Below are 26,070 nucleotides of genomic sequence, written 5' to 3' on the forward strand. Positions count from 1 at the left end.
GTGTGATAAACCCTAGTTCTAGCCTTGCTTCCCACCAAAGTATAGATATTAGAGAGTCCCGTATAAATCATGTCATAGTATTAGAAGTCAGACTGGTCAATCACTCATTCCTATTCTCCAATTCCACTTGGGGCAGTTTCTAGAGCGTGGAAGTAATAAATTACAAGTAGTATTGTTATTTTTTACAAATTGCTTTCCTGTCAACCAGGGCATAGCAATATTAGTGCTCCAAAATAATGGACCAAATAAGAATCCATTATAAGTAAAATGATCAACATCTATCAATTAACATATATACTTGACTATAAATCAACCTCATGTACAAGTTGAGGTTTTAGGGTCAAAATTATGGATTTTGATATGACCTGTGGATAAGTCAATGGTAAAACTTAGGGGCATGCAACAAAGGATCTAAATGATGAAGCAAAGAAAAACAATGCCAAAGAACTAACAAAATGCTGACAGGCTTAACGGTTTGGACTTACCCTAAAGGCTGGATGGATGAGAGAGTAGAGAGAGAGAGAGAGAGAGCTTCCAAGACACATTATGCTCTTACTTTTTACCAGGGAATGGGTCTCTTTTTTATAAGAGTTAAAGTACAGCATTTACACTGACCTGTGGATAACTCAACCCTGATTTTTTGGGGTCAAGACTTATACATGAGTATATACAGTACCTTTCAAACTGCATTTTAGGCATTTTTAGAGTATTTTTCAAGCTTTTCCTGTTTTCTTCTCACACTTTTTTTAAGTAATGAAAAGCAAGGCAACTGAATTATTTTAAACAAACAGTACACAATAATTACTTTCAAAAAAGTGAATGCCTAAGTTCTGGAGTTTTAGAGAAAGAAACGCAAAGAGACATGTTTTAGTTGTTTCCACTGAACTCCTTTTCAAAAGCCAAAAAAACCGCATGAAGCTGTTTATTCCTGATAAACATCTCAAACATGTCTCTTTGCTTTTCTTTTTCTAAAACTTCAGACACATTTACTTTTTGAAAGTAATTATTTTGTGTCATTTGTAGACTTGTACTGGTTCCCCATGGTGATTTGATTTCCAGGGCCAAGATTTTGATCTCTGATGGTTTGATCCCATTTTGAATGTCATGCAGGAGCAGCCCAGACTTTCCTTGTGAGTTCTCTCTGGCCGCCCCAAGCTGTTTGAAGACAGGGAAATATGTGCCAGCTGGTCTGTCCTGCGTTGTCTAAGCTACAGTAAGCTTCTCCACTCCAGTGTAATGCACAGTGTGATATCATGGTAAGTTCTGATGTAAGTTCATCATAACAGTCTCATAGGTGCACCACAGAGTGGAGGCCAGAAATGAAGGTAGTTGTGTGAGCCCACATCAACAAATCAGTTTTATCAGTTTTCTCCAACACCAGTGGGGTCCTGTCACACTGCACAATTACTGTATATCACTACATATATACGTCAACTGCCATGGCAACATCTTATGGAATCCCAAGGTTTGTTGTTTCATCAGATGCACCAGAGGAACAATCTGGCTGAGAGTTCTAAACGCAAATCAAGAGGCAGCGTGGGACAGTGGTTTGAGTGGTGGACTATGACATTAGAGGCCAAGGTTCAAATCACTGCTCAGCAATGGAAACTAGCAGGTAATCTTGGGCAAGTCACACTTGCCAACCACAGAGGAAGACAAAGGCAACCTCCCACCCCCAAACAAAATGCCAATATAAGTTCAGTTTCAGGTTGCCAAGTTGAAACAAGAACAACAAAGTGTAAATATCAGAATTCCACAGGATGTTGCCATGACACTTAAAGTGAAATCACAGTGGTATAATTTTGTAGTGTGAAAGGGCCCCTGCTCTTTGTAAAGCTGTGACTCTTAATTACCAATTCAAAATTAGGCCATCCCCATCCCAAATAATTTGCAACTGGACTAGACAGGCATATGGTCTGTTCTAGTATGGCTATTCTTATAGATCATTCCACAGCAAAGGGGAGGGATAACCTTTTGCTCCCAAGGTGATCCTTTGGTTTAAATTCCTCCCTCTCCCCAGATCCAGAGAGAAAACATGCCTGCACACATTTAGTACTTGGATGTTTGTCCTTTTGGAGCCAGTAATAATGGAAGGAGGGAGGGGTGAGAAATCAGTGTAGTGCAAAAGATTAGATATTTATGGTAGAGGCAGATTTTAATTAACCAAGAGTAATTAATACAGATTTGTTTTCAAAAAGGCAGGCTAGGACAAACCTCTTCTGAATAAATCCAGTAAAGAAACCCTCTGATATGTTGGAGTCAACTTGAAGACAGCAGCAGCAAACAAAATTTGTGTAGAAATAGTCCTATAATGTAGACAGAAAAACATGGTGTTCCAGGTAGCTGCTACTCAATCTCCTGTCCTGGTGCCAACTATCCAAACAAACACTTCAGGGCTCTTGCTCTCTTTTTGGATAGTTCCCTTCCTCTATTAACTGGATTGGGCCTGGAGAGACCATTACAAAGGATACCACAGCCAATGGCCATCCTAATGTAGGTGTTTTTGTGCACTTTTGACGTTGCTTGCATATACCCAGCAAGCTGCCCTCACTATCACCACCACCCATTGCTAGAGACTCCGCTGTGCCTGCTGCATCTTGTTTGTTTATCTTTCATATTTATTACCTCCCATATGCATAATGGCCTTCGGGGTGGTTATTTATGTACATTGCATTTATTTATTTGGGAAAAGTCAGGCCTATGCTGTGTTAACAACAGCTCAAAATAGGCCTCACCAAATGCAGCCTTGGAAATAACAGGCAGCCCACTACATGGTGCCCTAGTGTGCCTCCATATGTTCTAGCCCCATTCTTCCTTCCCACTCCCAAAGACAGGGGACAGATAGCTGGGAGGGAGTGGAAACTGAAGAATTGACAATGCTTGGCAATTCACACTAATAGAATTTCAACAAGATAATCTCATAAGGACAATAATTTCCAGAGGGGATATACAACCAAACAGGAACTGACCTGAAATAGAGGGACCACTGGAATGTGGATGTGTACGTGTGCATGTTTGTATAGGTATGTCTATACACACACACGCGCGCGATCATGTGTACATGTTTCAAAACCTGGCTTGAATTACTTCTTTAACGAGGCATTTAGTCTCTGCTCATGTTGGGTACTGTAGGTCATTTTCACACTCTTTTCTCTGAATTATGCTACACTATGGTGTGCAATAGAATCATAGAGCTGGAAGAGACCGCAAGGGCCATCCAGTCCAACCCCCTGCCATGCAGGAAATCCAGATCAAAGCATCCCCGACAGATGGCCATCCAGCCTCCATTTGAAGACCTCCAAGGAGGGAGACTCCACTACACTCCGAGGAAGTCTGTTCCACTGTCGAACAGCCCTTACTGTCAGGAGGTTCCTCCTAATGTTGAGGTGGAATCTCTTTTCCTGCAGCTTGCATCCATTGCTCCGGGTCCTAGTCTCTGGAGCAGCAGAAAACAAGCTTGCTCCCTCCTCAATATGACATCCCTTCAAATATTTAAACAGGGCTATCATATCACCTCTTAACCTTCTTTTCTCCAGACTAAACATACCCAGCTCCCTAAGGCGTTCCTCATAGGGCATGGTTTCCAGCTGTAGGGACAATTACATTTTCTACTGTTTCTAGCTGTTTAGTTACTTTTACATTTTGATAAATGTTTGACAATTTTTTTATAAAAAAGGGGGTGGGAGCCAGTATGGTGTGGACAAGAGTGTGCTTGGCTTGGATATGAGTTAAAGCTTCTCCTTCAGCTAAGAGCTGGTTGTGGATCAGTCATTGTTCACAGGTCAACCCACCATCTCTCAGGCCAACTCAACTCTCAGGGTTGTGAGGATACAGGAGATATCCTCAGGCATGTCATCCTGAGCTCCTTGAAAAGAAGACAGGATTGAAGGAGTAATAAATAAGGAATACGTTGCATACTGTGCTGGATTCAATTGAAGAATGTTGGTATATGAGAATTTTAAATAAGGTACAATAAATACATCCTTCCTTATCACAATAACCTGATGCCCTTTTTATTATTATTACCGTCACTTTTTTATTTATCCAATTCTTAGTCATTTTCCTGGAAGAACTCATGAGTTTTATGTATCCTATTTGCTGGCAGACCAGTGCCCATCAACAACAACAAGGGTGGCCAGTTTTTTGTGAAGCGGTAATGGTCCGTTGGCATAAAATGGTATTTTAAAATTTTATAATATCCCTTAGTTTGTTTAAAATTTTATAACGATTATACTTTTACAATGATTTTATACCTTTAAATTTCACTTTTTTATTTTTAATATAAATTTTATAATTGAATTATTAACTAATATTACTTACTCCTATAATTTGATGATTTATTGTGATGTCTGTTGATTGATGTTTATTTGATGTTTGATCGGTTGATCGTAATAAATAAATTCGAATTGTATAACCTGATGAAGCAAATAATTAATTCTATTTTACAGATAGTCAGGGAATGATATTGAATCCAAAGCCATTTGCTAAATCGGTGGCAGAGCCAGGATTTGAACTCATGTCTCATGGGGCTGATTTGCAAACTATAATCAGTAGTATTGGCTCATTTTCCTGTCTTTGCCTTTGCTCTACATTCTACAAACTTAGTACTTCCCTGCCATACCAATTTTCTGTATCAAGTGTGTGAACCAATGAGCTGCCAGGATAAATGTCCTTTTAGAATATTACAAGGTAGCTATAGTACTCCACGGCACCTGCAAGATGCTGTAGATATATTACTGGGGTTTTTTAACACTGACATTCTGCCTCATTCCAAAGTCACAGCAGCTCATAGGAATTTCATATCTCTCTCTCTTAATCTCTAAACGGTTCCCAATTACTGATCCAAGTTGGAGGGTAAGCATATTTCACCTTCCCATTTCATGATGACCCCCTCTTCACTCTGTCCCCAATGTAAGAACCTACCAGGGGCTTACCACACTCTGTCTAATGGTAAAACCAGACCTGACTTTGAGGTCTGGGTATCTTAAGGAGAGTGGGAATGGGAAACATAATCTTTACTTTACATACACTGTCATTTCTTTGTCTATACTCATCGCTTTCTTCCAAAATACAGCTTCCCGTCTCTCAAAAATGTACACCACCTTCTAGTATCATTCACCAGACATTTGGAAATTCATTCCAAACATTTGGAAATAAGACCCATAATCTCAAAGTGTTCCATGTGTGATGTGATAGAAACAGAGGGGACAGCTCTTGGTAGAAAGGCAAATTGCTCAAGATTTCTCCAGGACTTCCATCCCTTTCCAAGTTATAACTAATCATATTTGTTTCCTTTGCCTCAAAGTCCCAAGGCTGTTACCCTACTATATCTAACAACAAGCTGGTGATGTTGGTTAGGTTGAGAAATGCCAACTGGCCCAGTGCCCCCCTTGGCAAGTGGGACACTGAGCCTGTGACCATTTCAAGACTGATAAAACTACATTGATCCAACTACCTGGTGGCATATGTCTTACAAGTACACAATAGCACCCTGTACCTTGTCTGTGCTCTGCAAGTACACTTCCAGATAAGGATCTGAGGTTGAGTTGCCATAGCTCATTCACTCATATCTCATATGATGCACACTTCATACTGTCCTCCACTTGTAATCCTCCTCCAGTCTTGTCCCACTGATCTCTCTGCCTTTTTTGTAACCAGAGACAGCCTGCCTCTTTAGAGAGGGCAGGAAGAGTAATAGACTCTGCACAGGTGCAGATGCCTTTACTCACCTGTTCTATGTTTTTAAACAGGTGTTCTATGGGACCTATCAGGGAAATGTACCAATCAGGAGTCAACACAGATTCACTATAGCCATTGCCATTTGTCAACTGTTTGTTTTATTTCAGCTGTTTGTCTCAGAACTTTTAAGTAGCACTGAAGCACTTTTCCAGTGGTGTGTGTATGAATATATATACACACACATACATATTAACCAAATGTCACTTAAATGGAGAAGTGCTTTAGAGCTATGGCACTATAATGCTATGATGTAATATATAATTTCTTTAGTGAAGAACAGAAGCCTATTCAGTCACTGCCATTTTAACAAGGTGGGTAACGGTAATGACCAGAGAAGGCTTTTAAAAATTACTTTTTCAGTAGCAATATTGGAATAGAGCTTTTCACCTCTATGGTGCTTCTTTAAAGAAAACATAGCATTACAGAGGTATAGCATATGCCTTTATCGTGGTAATTTTTAAAAAAATCATTTAAAAAAACCCTTTTATGGCACAGCCTTCATTAAACACCTTGTTACAATGGTGGTGACAGACTGAAAATGATTTTTCCCATCATTTTTCTCCATACACAAACACAAAACATAGATATATTCTGGAGGTATAAAACTTGTTACATCCTATGGTCATATCTGTTATTGTTACTTTCTTTTTGTGTTTCTTAGGCCCCATACAGACAGGCGAAAATAAAGCTGCTTCAGGCCAGTTTGGAGGTATGCTATTTAAATGATGCATGCGTCCTAAGAGTCCGGAAGCCACGCCAAAGTCAGCTTTGGTGCAGCTTCCAGGCTCTTAGGATGCACGCATCATTTAAACAGCATACCTCCAAAGTGGCCTGAAACAGCTTTATTTTGGCCTGTCTGTATGGGGCCTAACCTTTGTATTTGGTTTACCACCTTGGTAACCTATACACTACTCTCTATTCTACGTGATCAATTGAGAGCCTTATATGGCAACTGTGAGCATGAAAAGGTGGAGTGTAGGGACCTGGAATTTTTGGAAGTGTTGTTGAGAAGTTAGCACTCACATTCATCCTACACATGTGTTTTATATATATACTTAAGCTTCTGGATTTCAATGCATAGCCTACTAAATAGGAATTTACTATCGTATATACTCAACTATAAGTCCACTTCATGTATAAGTTGAGGTCAGGTTTTGGGGCCAAAGTTATGGATTTTGCCATGACCCATGGATAAGTGGAGGGTAAAACTTTAAGGAAGAGAGAAATAAAACTGCTTTGACAACTGCATTGGGAAATCTGAAAGAGGTGCTATCACATTACCACACTGACCCATAAATCAGTCAACCTGGGATTTTGGGGTCAATTTTGGGGCATAAATTTCTCGACTTATAGACAAGCATATATGGTAGTTAATCATGCAGATCTGGAGCAAAAAATAATACTATTGCGGCTTTCAGTAGTTGCAATTTCTCCAGCAGACTGTGAAGTTCAGCTCACACTGTATGGATAGATAAGAATGTGAACTTCCTGCATCTTTGCCTGGAAAAGTGCAAATATTTTCCAGAAAGGGGGAGAAAGAAATGGGGGGGGGGGAGTGTCATATTCAGCTCAGGAAACCAGTTCATTGAGGTGACACCTCATTGGTCATGAGGCTGTGGTGAAAGGACTACTTTGACCAGCTGTAGAGATATATGCTAATTTTGCCTTTGGTTTTATTGCTGCATCCCACTTAACACCTTTATATAGACAATAAACCATTGTTTTGCTGCACCTGAGGCTCCCTTTCACTTTGACAGACTCTCAAGCCTTAGTTGGCTTGGGAACTGAATGGATCAGGACCCTGGGATCACTACAGCACTGTAACATCCTTTCATTTAAGTGATTCTTTTTCAAAGCTAGAAATGTATTTTAGTGCTATTTCAAAAATTGGGTTTAAAACTAACGGATAACGAAAATGGTGTCCACTATATTATGAAAGTGTCCTGGGCTGTGATTGGTTCACACCCCACATCAAAGCCATACTTTTGAAAAAGAGGTGGGAGAGTTGCACTAAGGCTGCATCCACACTGCAGAAATAATGCAGTTTGATACCACTTTAACTGACATGCCTCAGTGCTATAGAATACTGGGATCTGTAGTTTTGGGAAACATTTAGCATTCTCTGTCAGAGAGCTCTGGTGTCACAACAAACTACAAAACCCAGAATTTTATAGCATTGGGCCATGGCAGTTAAAGTGGTGTCAAAATGGATGATTTTTGCAGTGCAGATGCAGCCAAAGGGTACTGATATGGTCAGAATATAGTGGATATAGACACAGAAAACATACAATATCACTGATAGCATAGAAAGTTAGTTGCTATTCTGCTGGGAATTCACAGCAAAGAAGTGACTTCTTAGTTCTAGGAACAGTCCGTCTGGAAACACTGCCTCAAATGCTCAGGCTGTTCTTATAACTGTATGTAATAGTCATGCTGTGAGGAAAATCAGCAGTTTCTAACAACAACAATTTCCTGTGTCCTGTAATTCATAACAAATATACTGAATATGCAAGGTTTACAAACTGTTGGGGCAGGGGGAAATCTTCCCCATGGACTTATTCCTTCTTGCCGTATATAGAAAGAAAAGAGAATGCATTTCCCCCCTGTCCTGTCAGCTGTGTCAGAAAGCAGCTGTTTTTGCTAAGGGGTGTGTGGACTCAGTTCTGCTAAGCCTGCATTTTCTAGGGGCATCCAAGACATACCGTGTGGCATTTAAACTGCTTTTCAAGTTTGACTTGCTTATTGCATGATGCCGTCTCAATCTTGTCGTTGCCTCGCCATCGAAATGTGGTTACGGCGCATCCTGTCGTTGACAGGAAAACACCTCAATAATCCCCCAAACGTGTCCCATTAGCCCCCCCAGGTGTGATAAGTTCTTCTCATGGCAGTGGGGCAGTAATAGCAATAGCAATAGCAATAGCAAGTACAGTCATCCTTCGTTATAGGTGGGCTTGCCTTCCATGGCTTTGAGCTTACATGGAAGGCAAGCCCTGGCAGAAATACTCGCACCATGCACCACTGTGAGCATGCGCCTCATTATTTTCTATGGGCTTGAGCATACGCTCTTTTTCCCATACATGAGGGGGGCGGATCCGGAACGGATCCTCCACGTATGGGGAGGGCAGACTGTGCATTTCTTTACTGCTTGTCAATGAACTAGCACTCCCTACACAGATTACAATGTGTAAGCCAATTGCCTCCAACAACCTGGGTATTCATTTTATCAGCCTATGAAAGGATGGAAGGCTGAGCAGACCTCTGCTAGGATCAAACTTACAACATTGTGGATATAGGACCAGCATTAATTGCCACCGGGGTTCCTTATAATGTTATAAGATAATTCCCCAATGTATATTCTATCTATGTATGTATATATTTTGCCTTTTTCGCAAACTGGACCCAAGGTGGCTCACAACAACAACAACAAGAAAACAGTACAATTTTAAAATGCAATTAAAATACCACATAAGTCAAAATGACAAAATCCTTAAAAATACGAGGTTACAAATATAAAACCATGTAGTTTTATAAACTGTAGTTTATAGTGGCACCAGAGCTCTCTGGCAAAGGCAGCAAAATATCTCCCAAAACTACAGTTTCCAGAATTCCCTAGCATTGAGCCAAGGCAGTTAAAGCAGTCTCAAACTGTATTATTTTTGCAGTGTGCTTTGGACACATGTCTTTTAAAAAATTCAGAACAAATATCCCAATAAGAAGTGTCCCTGGGCTCAATTACGTATTAAAAGCCTGCTGGAAAAGAAAAGGAGAACAGGGAAGGAACCAGTCTAGCCTCCTGTGGAAGGGAGTTCCAGTGGGTGGGAGCAGCCATTGAGAAGGTAGTTCTCATACCCTTATCAAACGAGTCTGAGGGGCTATTCACATTACCTTTCACATCGGTTTTGAGTTCGATTCTTGCACGTGAAGTTCATATTGGGCCCGATTCTGTCACAATCCATGTCGAGGCTTGCACAAGGAAATGCCCCTTACCCCGAAGTATCCAGAATCGGGCTAAAATCCGTCTTTTCTCAAAAGACCCGGGTTCAGCGAAATAGGAACTTGCCCTCGATCATGTTCGGGGCAAATTCAGGGAGGGATTAGGGTCAGGGGGCGGGCAGAGGTCAGGGCATTCCCTCCCCTCATCAGAAGGGAGGGGGGAGGATGAGGAGAAAAGAGCCGAAAAAAGGGGAATCGCTGGACGCAAAGGGTGACAGGAGGCAAAAAGGGGGTGACTGATGGGGTCAATTCAGGGCAGGTCGGGGGGAGGCAGAAGAGGCCAAGCTTCTGCTATCCAGCAGAGACCTTTTTCCTTTGGATTTTATTTTTTTTTTAATTATTTTTGGTGAAAAATGCGCATGTTTGTAGGTAAAGATATATAGATATATAGATAGATCATGAGCAGGAGCAAGGGTCAATTCAGGGCAAGTCAGGGCACTACAGCAAGGGAAGCCTCTGCTATCCAGCAGAGACCTTTTTCTTTTGTATTTTATTTTTTTTTAATTATTTTTGGCAAAAAATGTGCATATTTTTTCCTTTGGAATGACTGCTGCAATGAGAATGAATGGCAATGAGAATAAATGGCCCCTTAGAATTCGAATGTAATGTTGCAACTTGGCAAATTGATATAGCTTTTGCTACTGGCTTCAGGGGTAGCCTATTTTTTCCTTTGGAATGACTGCTGCAATGCTGAATGTTACAATTCGAATGTAATCTTGCAACTTGGCAAATTGATACAGCTGTTGCTACTGTCTTCAGGGGTAGCCTATTTTTTCCTTTGGAATGACTGCTGCAAAGCGAATGAATGTTAGAAATCGAATGTAATGCTTCTCTTTCCAATTAGGCAAATTGGCAAATTGATACAGCTTTTGCTACTGTCTCTAAGGTATTCAGGGGTAGCCTAGGGAAAGCCAAAAAAAAAATGCATCCTTTTCTGGCATTCCGAGGTGAGGAATTGTTGTTGTTGTTGTTGTTGTTGTTGTTGTTACCTGTGTATGAGGCATTCTGGGGTGCCAAGGGCGTAGGATACAGGCTACAGAGATGGCACTAGCTTTCATTTTGGGGTTGAAAATGGGGCCAAGGGCAGATCATAACCTACAACACTGACCCAAATGCCCACAACACACACACACACACCCCAGAGGTTTTTAAATTTGACAAGTGGTGCCTGGTCCTTTAAAAAAAAGGGAGGGGTGGAAAGCACACTTCTGATGCCCCTATCAGTGCTGGAAACGTCACCTATGACCATCGCGGAACTAACTTTGATTGACAGCCAGGCACCTTCACCTTAAACCCGAATTCTCCAAGAGGGCATTCGTGTTAAAATGCCCCTGATTGGTAGTCAGCACTTGCTTCCGGAGAGATTCAGGAGGGAGCCCCCCGAATTTGACCAGTTCGTTCCAGGGCAATGCCACCAGTGTGAATGAGGCCTACAGCTGCATCTGCATTGCAGAAATAAAGTGGTTGACACCACTCTAACTGCCATGGCTCATTGCTATGGAATTCTGGGAACTGCAGTTTTATGAGACATCGAGCCTTCTCTGTCAGAGAGCTCTGGTGCCACAACAAGCCACAATTCCCAGCATTCCATGGCGCTGAGCCATGGCAGCTAAAGTCTTGTCAACCTGGATTATCTCTGCAGTGCGGATGCAGCCTATGATAGTGGCAGGACTACCAGAAAGCCTTTCTCTGAAGCTCCTAGGATTCTGGCAGGTTTATATAGCAAGATACAGTCTTTCAAATAGTTTGGACCAATGACATATAGGGCTTTATGGGTCATAACCAGCATTTTGAATTGTGCCTGGAAATGAACCAGTAGCCAATGAAGATATATTAACAATGAAACTAAAATTCTCCTGTTAACTGTTACCTGTCAACATTCTGACTGCAGCATTCTGGACCCACTGACGTTTTTGAACAGTTTGCAAAGGCAGCCTTACGTAGAGTGCTGAGAACATCTGTTGACTAACACTGTCCATTTGTTAGGTCAATGGTCTGGTCTGAGGGAGTGCATTCAGCCATAATGCAGCTCAGGAACTTGGTATGTGGTGTAATATCATCTCCTTATTGCAGACCCTGGAGAATGGCAGTTGTACCTAAGAACAGCTGTACTCAGATGATGGATCATGGGCTATCTTTGGCTTTAGTTTTCATTGCTGCATCCCTCTCAAAATCTGTGTAGTCATTAAACCATAATTTTGTTGCACCTGTGCCTTTATTTCATTTTGACAGATTCCCCGAGCCTGGTTGACCTGGTACCTGAGTGGATTGGGGCTCTGGAACTGTTATATCAAGTCAAGGCTTCAAAGGTTCACTAAGAAGAGTTCCTTGAGATGGAGTCATGATAGTCTGCATTAAAAAAAAAACTCTAGTGAAAATCTGCAACTCAGATCATACAGTATATTCTTCTCATGTAGTTTATTCATGAGGCCCTAAACTCATCAGAAACACAGCATATTATAATAGCAAAGAACTTTGTTTTAAAGCGTTTTTAAAAGATGAACTAAAAACATTTAGTGACTTTTCCGTTACTATGATCTTCTGAAATGCTACTGGTTCTCTGGTTTAAAAACACAGGCATCAGGGAAACTGAGAAGGGAAGGAGAATGTTGTAGATTCTGTTAACCTAAAAGATGGGGCATCCTTGGGGTCCTTGCTAGCAATATCGGTGTCTCCTTTCAATGTTGTGGGATTAATTAGCTCAAAAGGAGGCATATGAGAGGTGGGTAACTTACTAGGATCTTTTAAACTTATTTATATCAGTACTCACTGAAAGGAAAGACTGAAGTAAAATATGTTTTTTATTTAGAAACTGTGCAAAGAGGCACACAATCATACAAGGACTGATTCAAGATTCACAGCAGACTACAGAAAGGAAGTTTGAAAGGTTGGATAACAGTAAATTAAGGGTTAAGAAGGATATATTTACCAAACTAGGAGAGAGAAGTCTACTAAAGACTTTGAAGGTACATTGGAAAAAATGAACAAAAATGGGATGGAGGGGTTATACCCAAAAATCTGCCCTGAGGGTATGCGTTGTGTACCCAAAAGATGTACAAAAGCTTTGATGATCTTCCCAAGGAATAGGCAAACTAGTTTGGAAAATGTAATGATCTTTAACACCAAGGTGTTAATGCATTGATGACTGAAGAAACAATCATTTGATGATCAGATAGGCAGGGAAAATGTATGGACTTCAAACAGGGAAAACAGGGTACAGTCTCTGTCTGCTTTGATGAATGCCTTTCTTTGGCGCATTCCAGATGGGCCCTATTGGGTGCCATCGTTACGCTCCTTGCCCCTCGCGCGTAACGAGGGCATCAAAATGGTGGCGCCCTACACAGATGGGCACCGCCATTTTGACATGATGGACACCTAGTGTCCGCACGTCTCGGTGCCCTTGTGACACCGCAAGAAGAACCCGCTTTTTGTGGGTCCTTCTTGCTGCGTAGGGGAACTGTGTGGTTTGTCCACTGCGGTTCCCTCATGCAGCAAACACGGGCGCCGGCAGACCGCCCTTTGGGGCAGTCTGTAAAGTGCCTTTGTTTCCTTTGCCACATGAAATACAAAATAAGCAGGTAGGAGTAACGTGGCATGTTTAGCATAATCCATGATGGATTATATAGGGTAGGCATCCTTTGTTCTTATATAGGGTAGGCATGCACAGACATCATGATCTCGACTGGTGTATTTTAGCTTCCTTGGTCATCATGTTTCACAAAACATGTACCAAATCATCATGACCTGCATTCTAGATATTAATTCCGAAAACCCCACATCCAGTCAGAGGAGTGGTAGGATATGCTAATAATTCAGATAAACTGTACAGGCTGGGGCTGCTCGTCTTCCCTTATTCTTTGCAATTCTTTGTGAATTCCACCCTCTAGGAAAAATAAGGTAGCTACTCAGCAGCAGATTGAGAGATTTCTGGGAATTTTCACTTCCCTTTTAAAAAAAAATCTTAGCAGCCCTTGTGGTTAAAAAGATAACTGCACAGAGTAACAGAAGCTTCTATGATCTGTGTAACCATTTTGTTCCTCTCTTCCCCTCTTCTTCCCACCCTTATTATTCTTTGAAGCACTCTGCCTTGAGCAACCTAGATACTGTACACTTTAAAAAGATCACTTGCTTATACCTAAAAAAAACCAAGACAGTGCGGCAAACTTGTTCCACCTGATGGAGGCTTCAGAGCTCCAGTTGCCTGGAAGTCAGGCAAGGCTCTTTGCGCCTTTGGCTGATAGCAGCTTATCTTAAAGTGCTGAAGATGAGAGTGGATGGAAACAAATAGCAACAGTGCATGAACAACCAACACATCTAGTCCCGTTGTGCCTACTTTGGCTTTAGGATGTCTGTGTGAACAACAGTAAGAGTGTCTCTGGACCTCACTAGGGTGTTACATCACTATAAGCAGAGTCTGTTTTCTTTCATACCGAACAGATGTCTTTCCCACATCTCAGGGAACTGAGTGGGACATCCTGACCAGTATACTGCTGCAGGAGTGTGATGTGCTCCCTGCTTCCCAACACAGCAAAAAACTCCAGGAACATCATGACCCAGGTTTTGTTTTCTGTGGTAGAAAGTGCATTGAAGACTTGTGCCATTTTTGTAACATATCTGCTTTGTGGCAGATAGAGAAATAAAACAGAAATGGAGGCAAGCAGCAGTTCTGACATGCCACACTGGATCTTCAGAGACTGAGGGCCCGAACAGACAGGCTGCTTTGGGTCACTTTGGAGGTATGCTGTTTAAATGATGAATGTATCCTAACAGACAAGAAGCCGCACCAAAGCCACACTCCAGTTCTAAGGGCTAGACAGCAGCTTTAGCACAGTTTCTGGCCTCTTAATATATGTGTGTGTCATTTAAACAGCATATATCCAAAGTGACCCAAAGCAGCTTTATTTTGGCCTGTCTGTTCGAGTCCTGACAGAAGTGATTGTTTTATTTACAGACATTTCCATACTGGAGACAAGGATGGGAGCTTAGAGGTAATCCTTGGAAATGCAAGGCAAGATTGACATTCTGTTGACACACCCACCCACTCACTAGGTGTGTAGCTATGGGAGGGGGCAAAATGGGAGCACTGCCCCTTCCAAATAATTCTGCCCCCCTCCAGACACTGGAGATTACCGCACTGCATTCTGAGAACGTTCTCAGAACGTGATGAGAACGGAACACATTTAAGAATACTGCACGTATGTGTTCCAATCAGGTTCTGAGAACGTTTTAAATGTGTTCTACATGTGTTCCAGGAGGGTACAGACTGAATGTGTTCCCAGAGAGCTGTAACGTGATGAGAACGTTCCAACAGAAGCCTGTGCGGTATCCTTATCCGTTCTCAAATCCGTTCTCTCATTCCTCCGTCTCCTGATTGGCTGAAAGAATGACAGGCAGGGAGGTAGGCAGGCGAGGGACTGCAGTGAGGGAAGGTGTGTGTGTGAGAGAGAGAGAGCGAGAGAGGGGGGGGAAGAAGTAGGGAGGGAAGGAAGGAAAAAGGGAGGAAAGGTGGGACAAGGAAGAGAAGAGGAAAGCAGGGAAAGAGAGAGAAAGAGAGAGGGAAAGAGGAGACCAGAGCAGAGAGCAACAGGGAGAGGGTCTGGCTGCTTCTGCGGGGGCCTCCAGTGTCATGTCCAGTGGGGCTCCTGTGCTGTCACAATGCAGGAGACAGGGATGCCCAGGACCTTCTCCTCCTTCCCTCCAGAAGGGAACCCACAAAAGCTCCTCTGTTTGGAGCACCACACAAAAGCAAGCAAACAACTCCCAGAATTCCATAGCAAAGAGCCAGACAAGAGTTAAAGCGGGGAGGGAAGCTCACAACCTGAAGGCACACATTACATGCACACACACAGGAGCAAAAGGGTGTCAAGCTGCCAAAAAGGGGAAATGGGATGACAGCAGAGGACTCTTCTTTTCTAACCGGTTTAAAGAGCTGCAATGGCTGCCGGGGCTCTGCCCTTGGTCCAGTCCCCTCCCTTTCCCTCCGCTTGAAGGGACCTCCGTGGAGCTCCCTTAAAACCCAGGCTGCCAAGGAGGGGACTCTGCCCTTGGCCCATCAAGTTACATAGGTTTTATCCTATTTTCTTCAAACATATGCCAGCATATGAAGCCCCAACGTTTTATAGGGACTTGCCTTCCTTCCCTCCCAAGAGAATCCTCGCTCCCTTCGGAGGGAAGACAAGCTGGGGGGGGGGGGCGCTTGCCTTCCTTCCCTCCCAAGGGAATCTTCGGAGGGTAGACTTCTCAGTGAGGCTGAGAAGCACTCTCCTGGCCAGAGTCCCTAGGCTTACTGAAATCCCCCACCTCCCTTCCCCATAGAAATCAATCCAAAAACTGAGTTTAAAAGAAGCAGAGGCGAGCCCTTTGGGTCTGCATCTGGGAGAGATTTTAAACTCCATTTTTGGATTGATTCCTATGGAGAAAGAGGGGAGAGAGAGAGATGGCAGGACATCCCCATAGCCAAGCAACCTCTGCCTCCCCAGATGAAGACCCATAGGGCTCTCTGCTCCTTTTAAACTCCGTTTTTGGATTGATTCCTATGGGGAAGGGAGGTGAGAGATTTCAGTAAGCCGAGGGACTCAGGAGAGGCGAGCTCCATGCCCCAAGCCTCCCTTTTTCCTCTTTCCTGGGAGCAGCGCCTCTCCCGAGCCGTCCAACCACTGAGTGGCGACGTCATCAGTACCCAGCCCACAAAACGTAATACAGCAAACCGTTCTGAGAACGGTTTCAAGAAAAAGGAAGCGCTGTGCCGTAAAATGCGTTCCAATCACGTTCTGATCACGTTCCAGTTTACTCAATGCAGTAATATCCGTTCCAGGAACGTTCTCATCACGTTACGTGCAGAACGTTCTGAGAACGATATGCGGTAATCTCCTTTCCCTTGAGTCCCCAAATTCCCAGCGTTACAGTAACCTCAAATGTCTATTGAGCAATAGGAAAGGTAATTTATCCAATAACATCAAAAATCAACCAGTGACACATTTATTGGAACAATCAAAATGCACAATATACTTGTTGCAAGCTTTCAAAGCTCCATTGGCTTCTTCATCAGGCAAAGTGTTAAAAACCATACAGGCGAAAAAAATGAAGATATTAGTCCTGGGCCTTTTGCTGTTTTGGTTCTCATTTTGTTCTTTACCTATTTCCAACACAAAAGGGCACTTCCTTTGTTGGGCCTAACAAAAGGGCCTGTGGCTTCACAAAGGATGGAGGCATTTTGGACTGCAAAGGAAGTATCTTTTGTGTTGCATATGGATGTTAAATTTCCTGGACTTTGAGAATCTCCCTGTAGGAACATGGCCAGAAGAAGGAAGTGCTAGCCTGCAAGAAATACCCCTCCATACCATCTGAACTGAGAACAAAAACAACAAAATACAGGCCTAGGACTAAGACCTTCGGGTTTTTTCTTCTGTATGGTTTTTAATACTTTTACCTGGTGAAGAAGCCAGTGGAGCGTCAGAAGCTTGCAACATGAATATTATGCACTTTGTTTGGTCCAATAAAGGTATCGCTGTTCGGTGGATTTTTGATGTTATTGGATCTACTGTATAGCCAACATGACTGCGCCTGGATGTTTTCTGGATTTAAATGTACAGTCGGCCCTCTGTTTTTGCGGGGGATTCATTCTGGACCCCTTCCCCAACATATGAAAACTCACCAATATTCAAGCCCGATAGACTTGAATGGCGGTGCATGCTCACAAGCGCATGTTAGCATGCTCTGCAGGTGTGTGCTCTATTATATCTCCCCTCCGTTTGCCACTCACACATAAGTGAAGGTGCAAATTCCAAGACCGCGCAAATGGAGGGGCAACTGCAGTTTAGACAGGCAAAGAAAAGGGGATGGCAAAGTTACTATGGGATGCAAACAAAGAGAATATAAGCATTTTGTGTGAATGACTTGTTTCTCTCGCCATGCAAGAAATTTGGAGATTTAAGGAATATTTCAAGGGGAAGGCAGAATTCTTATTTAGAGGAGCAAGGCCCTCCTTTTGCCCCATCCTGTAGCTACACCTTTGATATGAAAGTGTGGGTTTCCCCCATAGCTGGGGGGAACAGAGTGGGTATCATCTTCACCATAACCTAATATATGGCTTGTAGTCAAGAGATATCTCCCAGGCACTATCTTTTATCCTAGGTCATTGACAATGGAGATTATCACACATCTTAATAACACGACTTACCTCTCCCAAATTGAGGTCTAATTCGGGCTGCATCCAGTTCCTATTGCATGGTTTTTGTCACCAAATCCACCATCCAAGTACAGCCCGGCTGTAGCCTGGGTCCCTTAACATGCTTCGGGAGCTTTGCAGCACTGGTGGCGCAGTGGTTAAATGCCTATACTGCAGCCACTCACTCCCAAACCATTCAATACCAGCAAAAGGGCTCAAGCTCGACTCAGGCTTGCATCCTTCCGAGGTTGCTAAAATGAGTACCCAGATTGTTGGAGGCAATTATCTTACACTTTGTAAACCGCTTAGGGAGTGCTTAAGTGCACTGATAAGTGTTATAGAAATTTATTTGCTATTGCTAAAAATGGCTGCTGAAACACGTTAAGGGACCCAGGATGAAGCAGGGCTGTACTTGGATGGCGGAGTTGGTGCCAAAAGCCATGCGATAGGACCCAGATGCAGCCAGGATTAAACTTCAATTTGGGAGAGGTAAGTCGCGTTATTCAGATGTGTGATAATCTCCAAACAGGCCACTTCACAAAACAATGGATGGCCCAGCAATACTAATATTTGTAAAATAGCAACTGTGATGTGGGAAAGACAGTGATACAGCAGCAGAGCAGGAGAGCTTGGCAGCTCAAGGATACAGACAAGGATAGCCACTGCCAGAAGAAAAGTAAATATATCACCAAACAGAGAACATGGGGTGCCAAAAATGTACATAAAATGTGTGTGGGGAAGTGCGTGTGTCAAAGCAAATCTGGAAGTGATGAGTATAATTTCAACAGAAATACCGTCACATCATAGTGGGCAAGACTGTGGCCAGATGATCTGCTGTCTGACTGCCCCTGTTCTGCTTCTGATGGTTATTCCAATTTAAATCAAACCAGGATAAGTAAGCCTTTCAAAGCAAGGAGACTGACAAACAGAGGACTGTCCTTTGATTACCCTTCAGATTAGGAAACATCTATTTAGGTGATCACTCAAGTGAGACCAACAGCAGAATCTTGACTTCGCTGACTTCATCCCAAATACTAGCTATCTGACATAGCATGGCTTTACCGAGCAATAAAATAATAGCTGGTTCAGAATTCTGGGCATATGGGACACCAGAGCATTGTAATCCCACATTGGTACAAATATTTGTATACAACATTTTATCAAGGTATACACAACACAAAACACTGGGTAGCTATCCAAATTATTTCTTCTTTTATTTATTAAACGCATCAGCTCATTAGAACAATGTGGAAACTTTCCAAATAAATAAAATAAGGTTGTTGTTTTTTTAGCTTCACCCAGAATGCTGTTGGGAAACAGCAGCCTTATATAGTTCTATTATTCTACTTTAAATGTTACGGCTGCCTCCTGTGGCATCGTAGGATTTCCAGTTTAGGGAGGGCACTTAGAATTCTTGCCCAGAGAGCTCTAGAGCCTTTCTAAACTACAAACCCCAGAATACCACAGGAGGCAACCATAGCAGTTAAAGTGAAATAACAGAGCTGTCAAACACCAGGCAGCTTGGTACATTATGACTCTGCCATTATTACCAAAAAACCAAAAAACTTCAGAGAAGCTTGTATACTAGCATGGCTTTTTCTTCTGTTTTGTTTTTTAGGCGATCACTAAGTTTTACATTAGCCTATTTGTTTTTCACCATCTGGGGTTTTTTTTTAGGTTGGTCTGTATAAGACAATGAATCATGTGGAAATGTATTTAAATATCAAGATAGGATACCTTCAGTGTTACACAGTGTAATTTTTTAAAACAACAACCCCAGAATCCTCTGTGGTCCACTGTAGCAATAGCAATAGCATGTACATGTCTATCCTGCTTATCAGTGAACTCAGCACAGCAGTTTACAAACTGTAAGCTATTTGCCTCCAAAAAGCTGGGCACTCATTTTAACAACCTATGAAAGGATGGAAGGCTGAGTGGACCTTGATGCTCCTGGGATCAAACTCACAACCTTGTGGCTGAAGTACCAGCATTTAACCACAGAGTCACCAGGACTCCTGTGGAGTTTTAAATTTACAAAGGAAGAGCGCATACACATGATCATATAACTAATCTGCCAGGCGCAGATATTTGGGGGTCCAACAGACAGATCGTGTTCTATATTACATCCAGCCCTGATGTAAAACATGCAAATGAGCCAAAATCACGATATCATGTTTCAGAGCTCCTTCCTGGTCCGCGGCGCCGCTTTGCTTCGCTGGGCGCAGCCTTCAGATGGCTGCGCCCAGCGAAGCAAGGGAGAAAGGGGCCAAGCAGCCCCTTTCTCCCCCTCCCCGCCGCCGCGGGGTGTCCTTGGGGCTTGAAGCCCCAAGGACACCCCTTTTCAGGCTGCGGGGAAGCGACCTTTTCCTGCTTCCCCGCAGCCTGAAAAGCGGCAGATCGGGGCCTCAGCGGCTGCCGTTCTGGCAGCTCAGGCCCCGATCCAGCGGGGAAAGGGGCGGGTACAGCCTCAAAGAGGCAGTCTGTAACCCGCCACTGTTACCATCTTTTGAATTCAGAATAACTGTAGGTCACTTGCAAAGCTGAGCTGTGTGTTAAGAGCATATAGATGTATATTAAATTTTGGAGTGTGTGTGTGTAATTCACTTTGACACCAAGCTGATCTCCTAGGGGCATCACCATTTCTCCAAAGCATGTCATATAGGTAGCTTGCAAAGAAGGGGGTAGGAAACCTAGAGAAAAGGACTGGAAATTCCCCACAGGAAGTTTGAGAGTTAGACAAGAAAAACCATCTGCTCCAAAAACAAGCACAATACAGGCTGTTTGTTTCAGCCTCACACCTGATGGCCCAGTGATTAAGTCAATGGCCATCTATTCATCTCTTTGCCTTCCCCAATTGTGTTCAGATTCAAGTGCATTGGCTAAGTCTATTCTTCATCTCGGTTTAACAAAAGCCCAGGTCTTGACACCCTTTGTCTTGGCTGCAACTAAGCTATTAAGTTCATTGCTAGAGGCTAGAAATTATCTATATAAGCCTCGGTCTAGCACACACCGATATGCTACATTCAGAATACAGCCTGACTTCACGTCAGACGGAACTCTGATTTTAGCTCCCTTGGCCATTTCCCCCCCCACATTTCGGCGGCCGTGTACTTTCATCATCTACATCCACATCTGGTTCCTGGAGACGCCTTTGGAAGTAAGTATCTCCCATAGATTTGCCTCTCTCAACTCTCTCCCGAATTTTCCTCCTTTACTTTCATTGAGAATTGCGTATATGTGTGTATGTGTGTGCCCTTTTACTGTGTGTTTGTGTTCCCTTTTTAATGAATATTTAGACTCTCAAGGGATCCTTGTGGACCTCTCGTATACACCACGGGACACAGTCTTGCGAGGGTGTTGTTAGGACCCTCCCTCTCAGCAATTTGAGCTAAATTCAGAAATTCCCCTAATTAGATCCTTCCTAGCATGTGTCAGAACAAAACCAGACAAGTAAAGGGACAGACAGGTCAACATCTCATGTGAGTGGCTTTTTTAAAATTATAAAATAATTTTTGATTATCAGTAAGAAACAGTATTACCAATCTTAATCCCACTTTATATTATTTACCAGGGCACCAAAAATTCCAGTTGTTCTTTTTGCTGTTGTTGTTATGTGACTTATGGCAACCATATTATATGGCTTTCATGGCAAGATTTATTTAGAGATTTGCCATTGTCACAAACTCTAGTAAAATGGCTTAGAAGGAGCCTTCTACCAGCACAAATTCTCAGACTTAGAGACTTTCATGCTATACAATTATAGCATGATAATTCCACTTTAATTGGTATGGCTACATCCTATGATATCCTGGGTTTTGTTGTTTAGAGAGGCAATAGTGTTCTCTGACTGAGAATTCAAAATACCCCTGCCTAAAATGCATATCCCAGAATACCATAGGATGGTACTATGGCAGTTAAAGTGGAAGCATAGGACCGCATGAGTGTAGTGTGAATGGGACTTCAGAAATCATTCTGATCAGAGGTACACATTAAAATTGGAATGCAAGTACCTATAATAACAGTCCCCATAGACACTCCCATGAAAAATATGCAGCTATATAGATCCATAGCAACAAATCAATTCTAGCCATTTCCATCTACATCAGAAGCAGGTCTTTTGTAAAGCCAATGTGCCTTCCTTGCCCACTTAAGATGTTTATTTAACAATAGGGGTATCCCAAAACAATATATTGTTGCCAGGAAAAGTTCAGACCAACCACCTGCATCTGAGAAGACTGCTATTAAGCTCAAAGGGCACATAGAAATGAGGTGGTGGATGTTGAAGTCATCACCATAGTAATGAAAATGTTCTAGTGTTCTTCCAATCCTATGTACTCTGTCTTCATTATATAACTGGTTCTGTTATCTGTTAGATGTTCTTTTAGTTTATATACTTGAAGCCATGTGTCATTTCGCAGCTGCTCAGAGCCAGAACAAATCATAGACAACGCCAAGCAGAATGTAGAACAATGATCAGATTGTGGCCTGATCTTTTTTGGACTTCAACAGCCAATGGTGACTGGGGGACTCTGGAAGTCCTAGTTTTAAAAGTAACTTTTCTCCTTTCTGGCCCTGGGTGTGAAAAGGCTGAAGACTTATATCTAGAGCTCACTTCTTTTTCTAGGCTTCAGTCACTCGGTTGGAAAAGTGTGATTTGTAGTGGCAGCTGGTGGCCTCTGTGCCAGCAATGGAGTGAATCTGCTCTGGGTTTTATTCCATTCTATCCATGCACCTGAATCCTATCCCCCAAGTAAGTACTGCAATCTTGGAGAGCTCTTTAAAAGTCTAGCATAACACCCAGTGCAACTTCTCTGCATCCCTGGCATGGACACAGCCAGCCATCCTTGGACTAGTCTTGGAACCAACAGACCACCACATGTTTTTCTTTCACAGCACCATGAGAGCATCCTTCTGAAAGAGCAAATGCCACTCAACAGCCTGGCAAATGCTTTTACTGTACAAGCACCGCCACCTAACTTGACTTTGTTACCAGTAGCGTTGGCTCCAAAGCGCAGACCCAGTTTAATAATTCAGTGCACGGATTCCGTTTAGTAGCCATGGAAACTGGCTCTCTGACATCCAGTTGTGAGAAGGGGAAAGGGGGAAAAAGCAGTTGGAGAACACACACAGGCACAACACACTCGTTTACTCATGTGAGGCCAGGCTTCTCAGTTGCATCACGTATGCCCCCTAATTATTCACGGTGTTTAAACATTTACATCTCCCTCATTATTAGCACATATAAAATCCCAGTCCTTGAGAAACAAAAAGAGACACCAAGGCCTCACTGGACATTTCATTCCAAGAAATCAGGTGAAGGTATTTACACCATTTCTAACAACTCTGGCATCAAAGCATGGTTAGAAATGGATAAAAAGCAGCACATGACAACCTGTGCAGTGACAGGACGCTAGGGTTGTTGCCTTTTATGTGCACAGGGGTGCCATACCTTTAACAGGTGTCCATAAACAGGTGAAGGCACCCCGTGTGCTGCCCTCTTATGATTATTCCAATTTTTTTCTGAACTGCACTACTGAGTGCAGTTTTTAATTTTAAAAAAACTTGTGGACTTCTTTCTCTTCCCGCTGAGCCTTAACCTCCTCACACCAACTTTTCAGCTTTTTAAAGGAACATAGTGAATTGCCAAAGCCTATTTCAACCCAAAAGCAGATGTTTGGGGAGCAGTGGTGTCACCAACCCTTTGAGTGTCACCTTGTGTGGTACACACCTCTTGCACACCCCAATGAGTCCCCTGCTATTGAATAACATATGAATACACAGCTTCAGTTTACAGCACTGTCTCTTAAAAGTTCTTATCCACCTTCCAAAGCAAGGAGAGACAGAGTCTGTGCACCTGTTTGTAGTCAGCTGGTATTTGCCACCAAAGGAGTAGTTTAGAAGTACCCGCATTAAGGTCATAGTACTGTTTACAACTCTGAGGGGGCATAGTGGGGTCAAGATTCCCACCCCCCAGCAGAGATTTGGTCCACAAATTGCCCACTCCTACTACCTTAGATCAATTGCCAATGTATGCTCCAGCTGAAGATGTGGATGATCTGTGCATCAAAGAAATTACATTGTTAGGAGCTCTGATTTTTATAGCAGCTTCAAGGTTGTTCTGGAACCAAAGTGGCCTTAACATAGCTGCCAACTCTGTAAAACCCATGTGACTCAATTTGGGACATGCTGGTCTGGACACCCTTCTCTTAAAATTTAATGCTCCATAAGAAATTTGCTCCACGAGCAAATGTTTTATTGCCATGCTTCCATCAGAACTATATTCAGTTTGCATTCACAATGAAACAGTCCTTCATGAAAAGGTGCTTCCACCACAGACTTTCAGAGGCATAACTGCCATCAAGACCACTCCACTTTCCTGTACAGTACTGAAAAGCAAATCAAATGGCTGTAAAACTGTCCACAACCAAGGATAGTTTTACCATCTGATCCCAGGCCCACCCTGCACAGATCCAGATAATAAAATAAGTAAGATCACAAGCCTGGAAACTTTCTTTTTAAAAGTAATGTTTTATGTAATTCATTACAAGGCCATCAAAGGTAATTTGTAGGCTTTACTGTTTTTGTGGAAGGACTAGATTTAAAAGAATCTAAAAATGACATAAAAATCCACTCACGGTGCATTTAAAAAGATCCTTCAAAAGTAACCAGAAAAGAATTCATTATACCCTCTCCCTGGGAATGGGGTTGTCCACATTCACTGTGCTACTTCTGAAATATACTTTCTCTGTACCTTCTTTTCTGAAAATAAAGATCACTTCTTAAATTACATCCTTATCTCTCTTTTCCTCTGCAACCTCTATCACTGTTTGCAAAGCACATATGAAAGACTAAAATGCATTAATTCTATGATTTAAAAGCAGAATATTAAATATGTATTAGTACTTCCAGGAGATATTGAGACTACAGTTTCCAATCTGTTGTGCTCTATTTCTTGTTAGTCAAAAACCAACCAAATTTTGGTTCTAAGCTCTGATGTGACCATATCATGGGGGGAGCAGAATTCAGTGATGCCCCTTGCACAAATAGCTGAATTTCAGTCTAACTTGACATCTGCATTATTGGAATGGAAACAGCTCTGATTTCCTTAGTAGATTACTTACTCTGGGAACTATACAGAGCATGTGCAATGTACCCGTTCGGTCTGCTGGAGCACTCAGTGGCTTTTGATACTACAACCATGATATCATTCTGAGTTCTCTTTCTGGGATGGGACTTACTGGTTGTAGTCCTCCTTGAGAGGACAAACTTAGAAGCTGGTGCTAGGGGATTCCTGATTGACACCCGGGCCATTGGCCTGTGAGGTCTCCCAGGGTGAACTACTGTTCCCCATATACATGAAACCACAGGTTTGGGGTTTGGTGTCACCAGTAAGCTGATGGCACCCATTTCTGTTTCTCTTTTCCAACTAATTCCAAGGAACATATTTCACAGCTAAACTGGTATGTGCTGTCAGTAATGGACTGGATAAGAGTGAACGAACTGAAATTTAGTCCAGAGAAGAGAGATTCAGTCTATGCTAGGTTTGACTATACTCCTCCTGCAATCTTACGTTCATAGCTTAGATGTACTACTAGATTCAATCTTGAGCCTGAATGCTCTAGGTTTTGAATCCGAATCGTGATCCAGGTTAAACGGACATGGTTCCCACTGAATCCGATTTCAGAAATTGATTCAGAAAGGGAGGCCATGCTTTTTGCCCATTTAACCCACATCAAAAAAGATGCAGGGAAAATGGGGTGTTTGGTGGGGGCTGAAACAATTTATTTAGAAATAAATCAACTCAGCCCAAGTGGCAACCAGGAAGATTCGAATTGGAACTGAATCTGCCCTGGTTCCCACTGGCAGCCTGGCCTGGGGGGGGCAGCAGGTATGGCCCGGCCTCTCCTGGCCCCAAAATCCCCGGCCCAGACTCTTTGGCTGCTGACCAAGTTCCCTGGACTTTTTAAAAAATGTCCTGATGCTGGAAGTCTTGCAACCTCCTTCCCAGCTTTCCCCCAGCTTCTCTGCAACCTCCTTCCGGCCTCCCCAGCCACAGGAAAAAAAATTAAAAGGCACAGGGAATTTGGTCAGTGGCCAAAGAAGCCGGTAAGGAGGCTGGACCAGGGATTTGGAGGCCAGAAGAGGTCAGAGATGAGATGGGCCACCAAGCT

The sequence above is a fragment of the Sceloporus occidentalis genome, unplaced genomic scaffold (assembly GCF_023333645.1).
Source record: "Sceloporus occidentalis isolate IW3139 unplaced genomic scaffold, rSceOcc1.0.p SCAF_3, whole genome shotgun sequence".
NCBI lineage: Eukaryota > Metazoa > Chordata > Lepidosauria > Squamata > Phrynosomatidae > Sceloporus > Sceloporus occidentalis.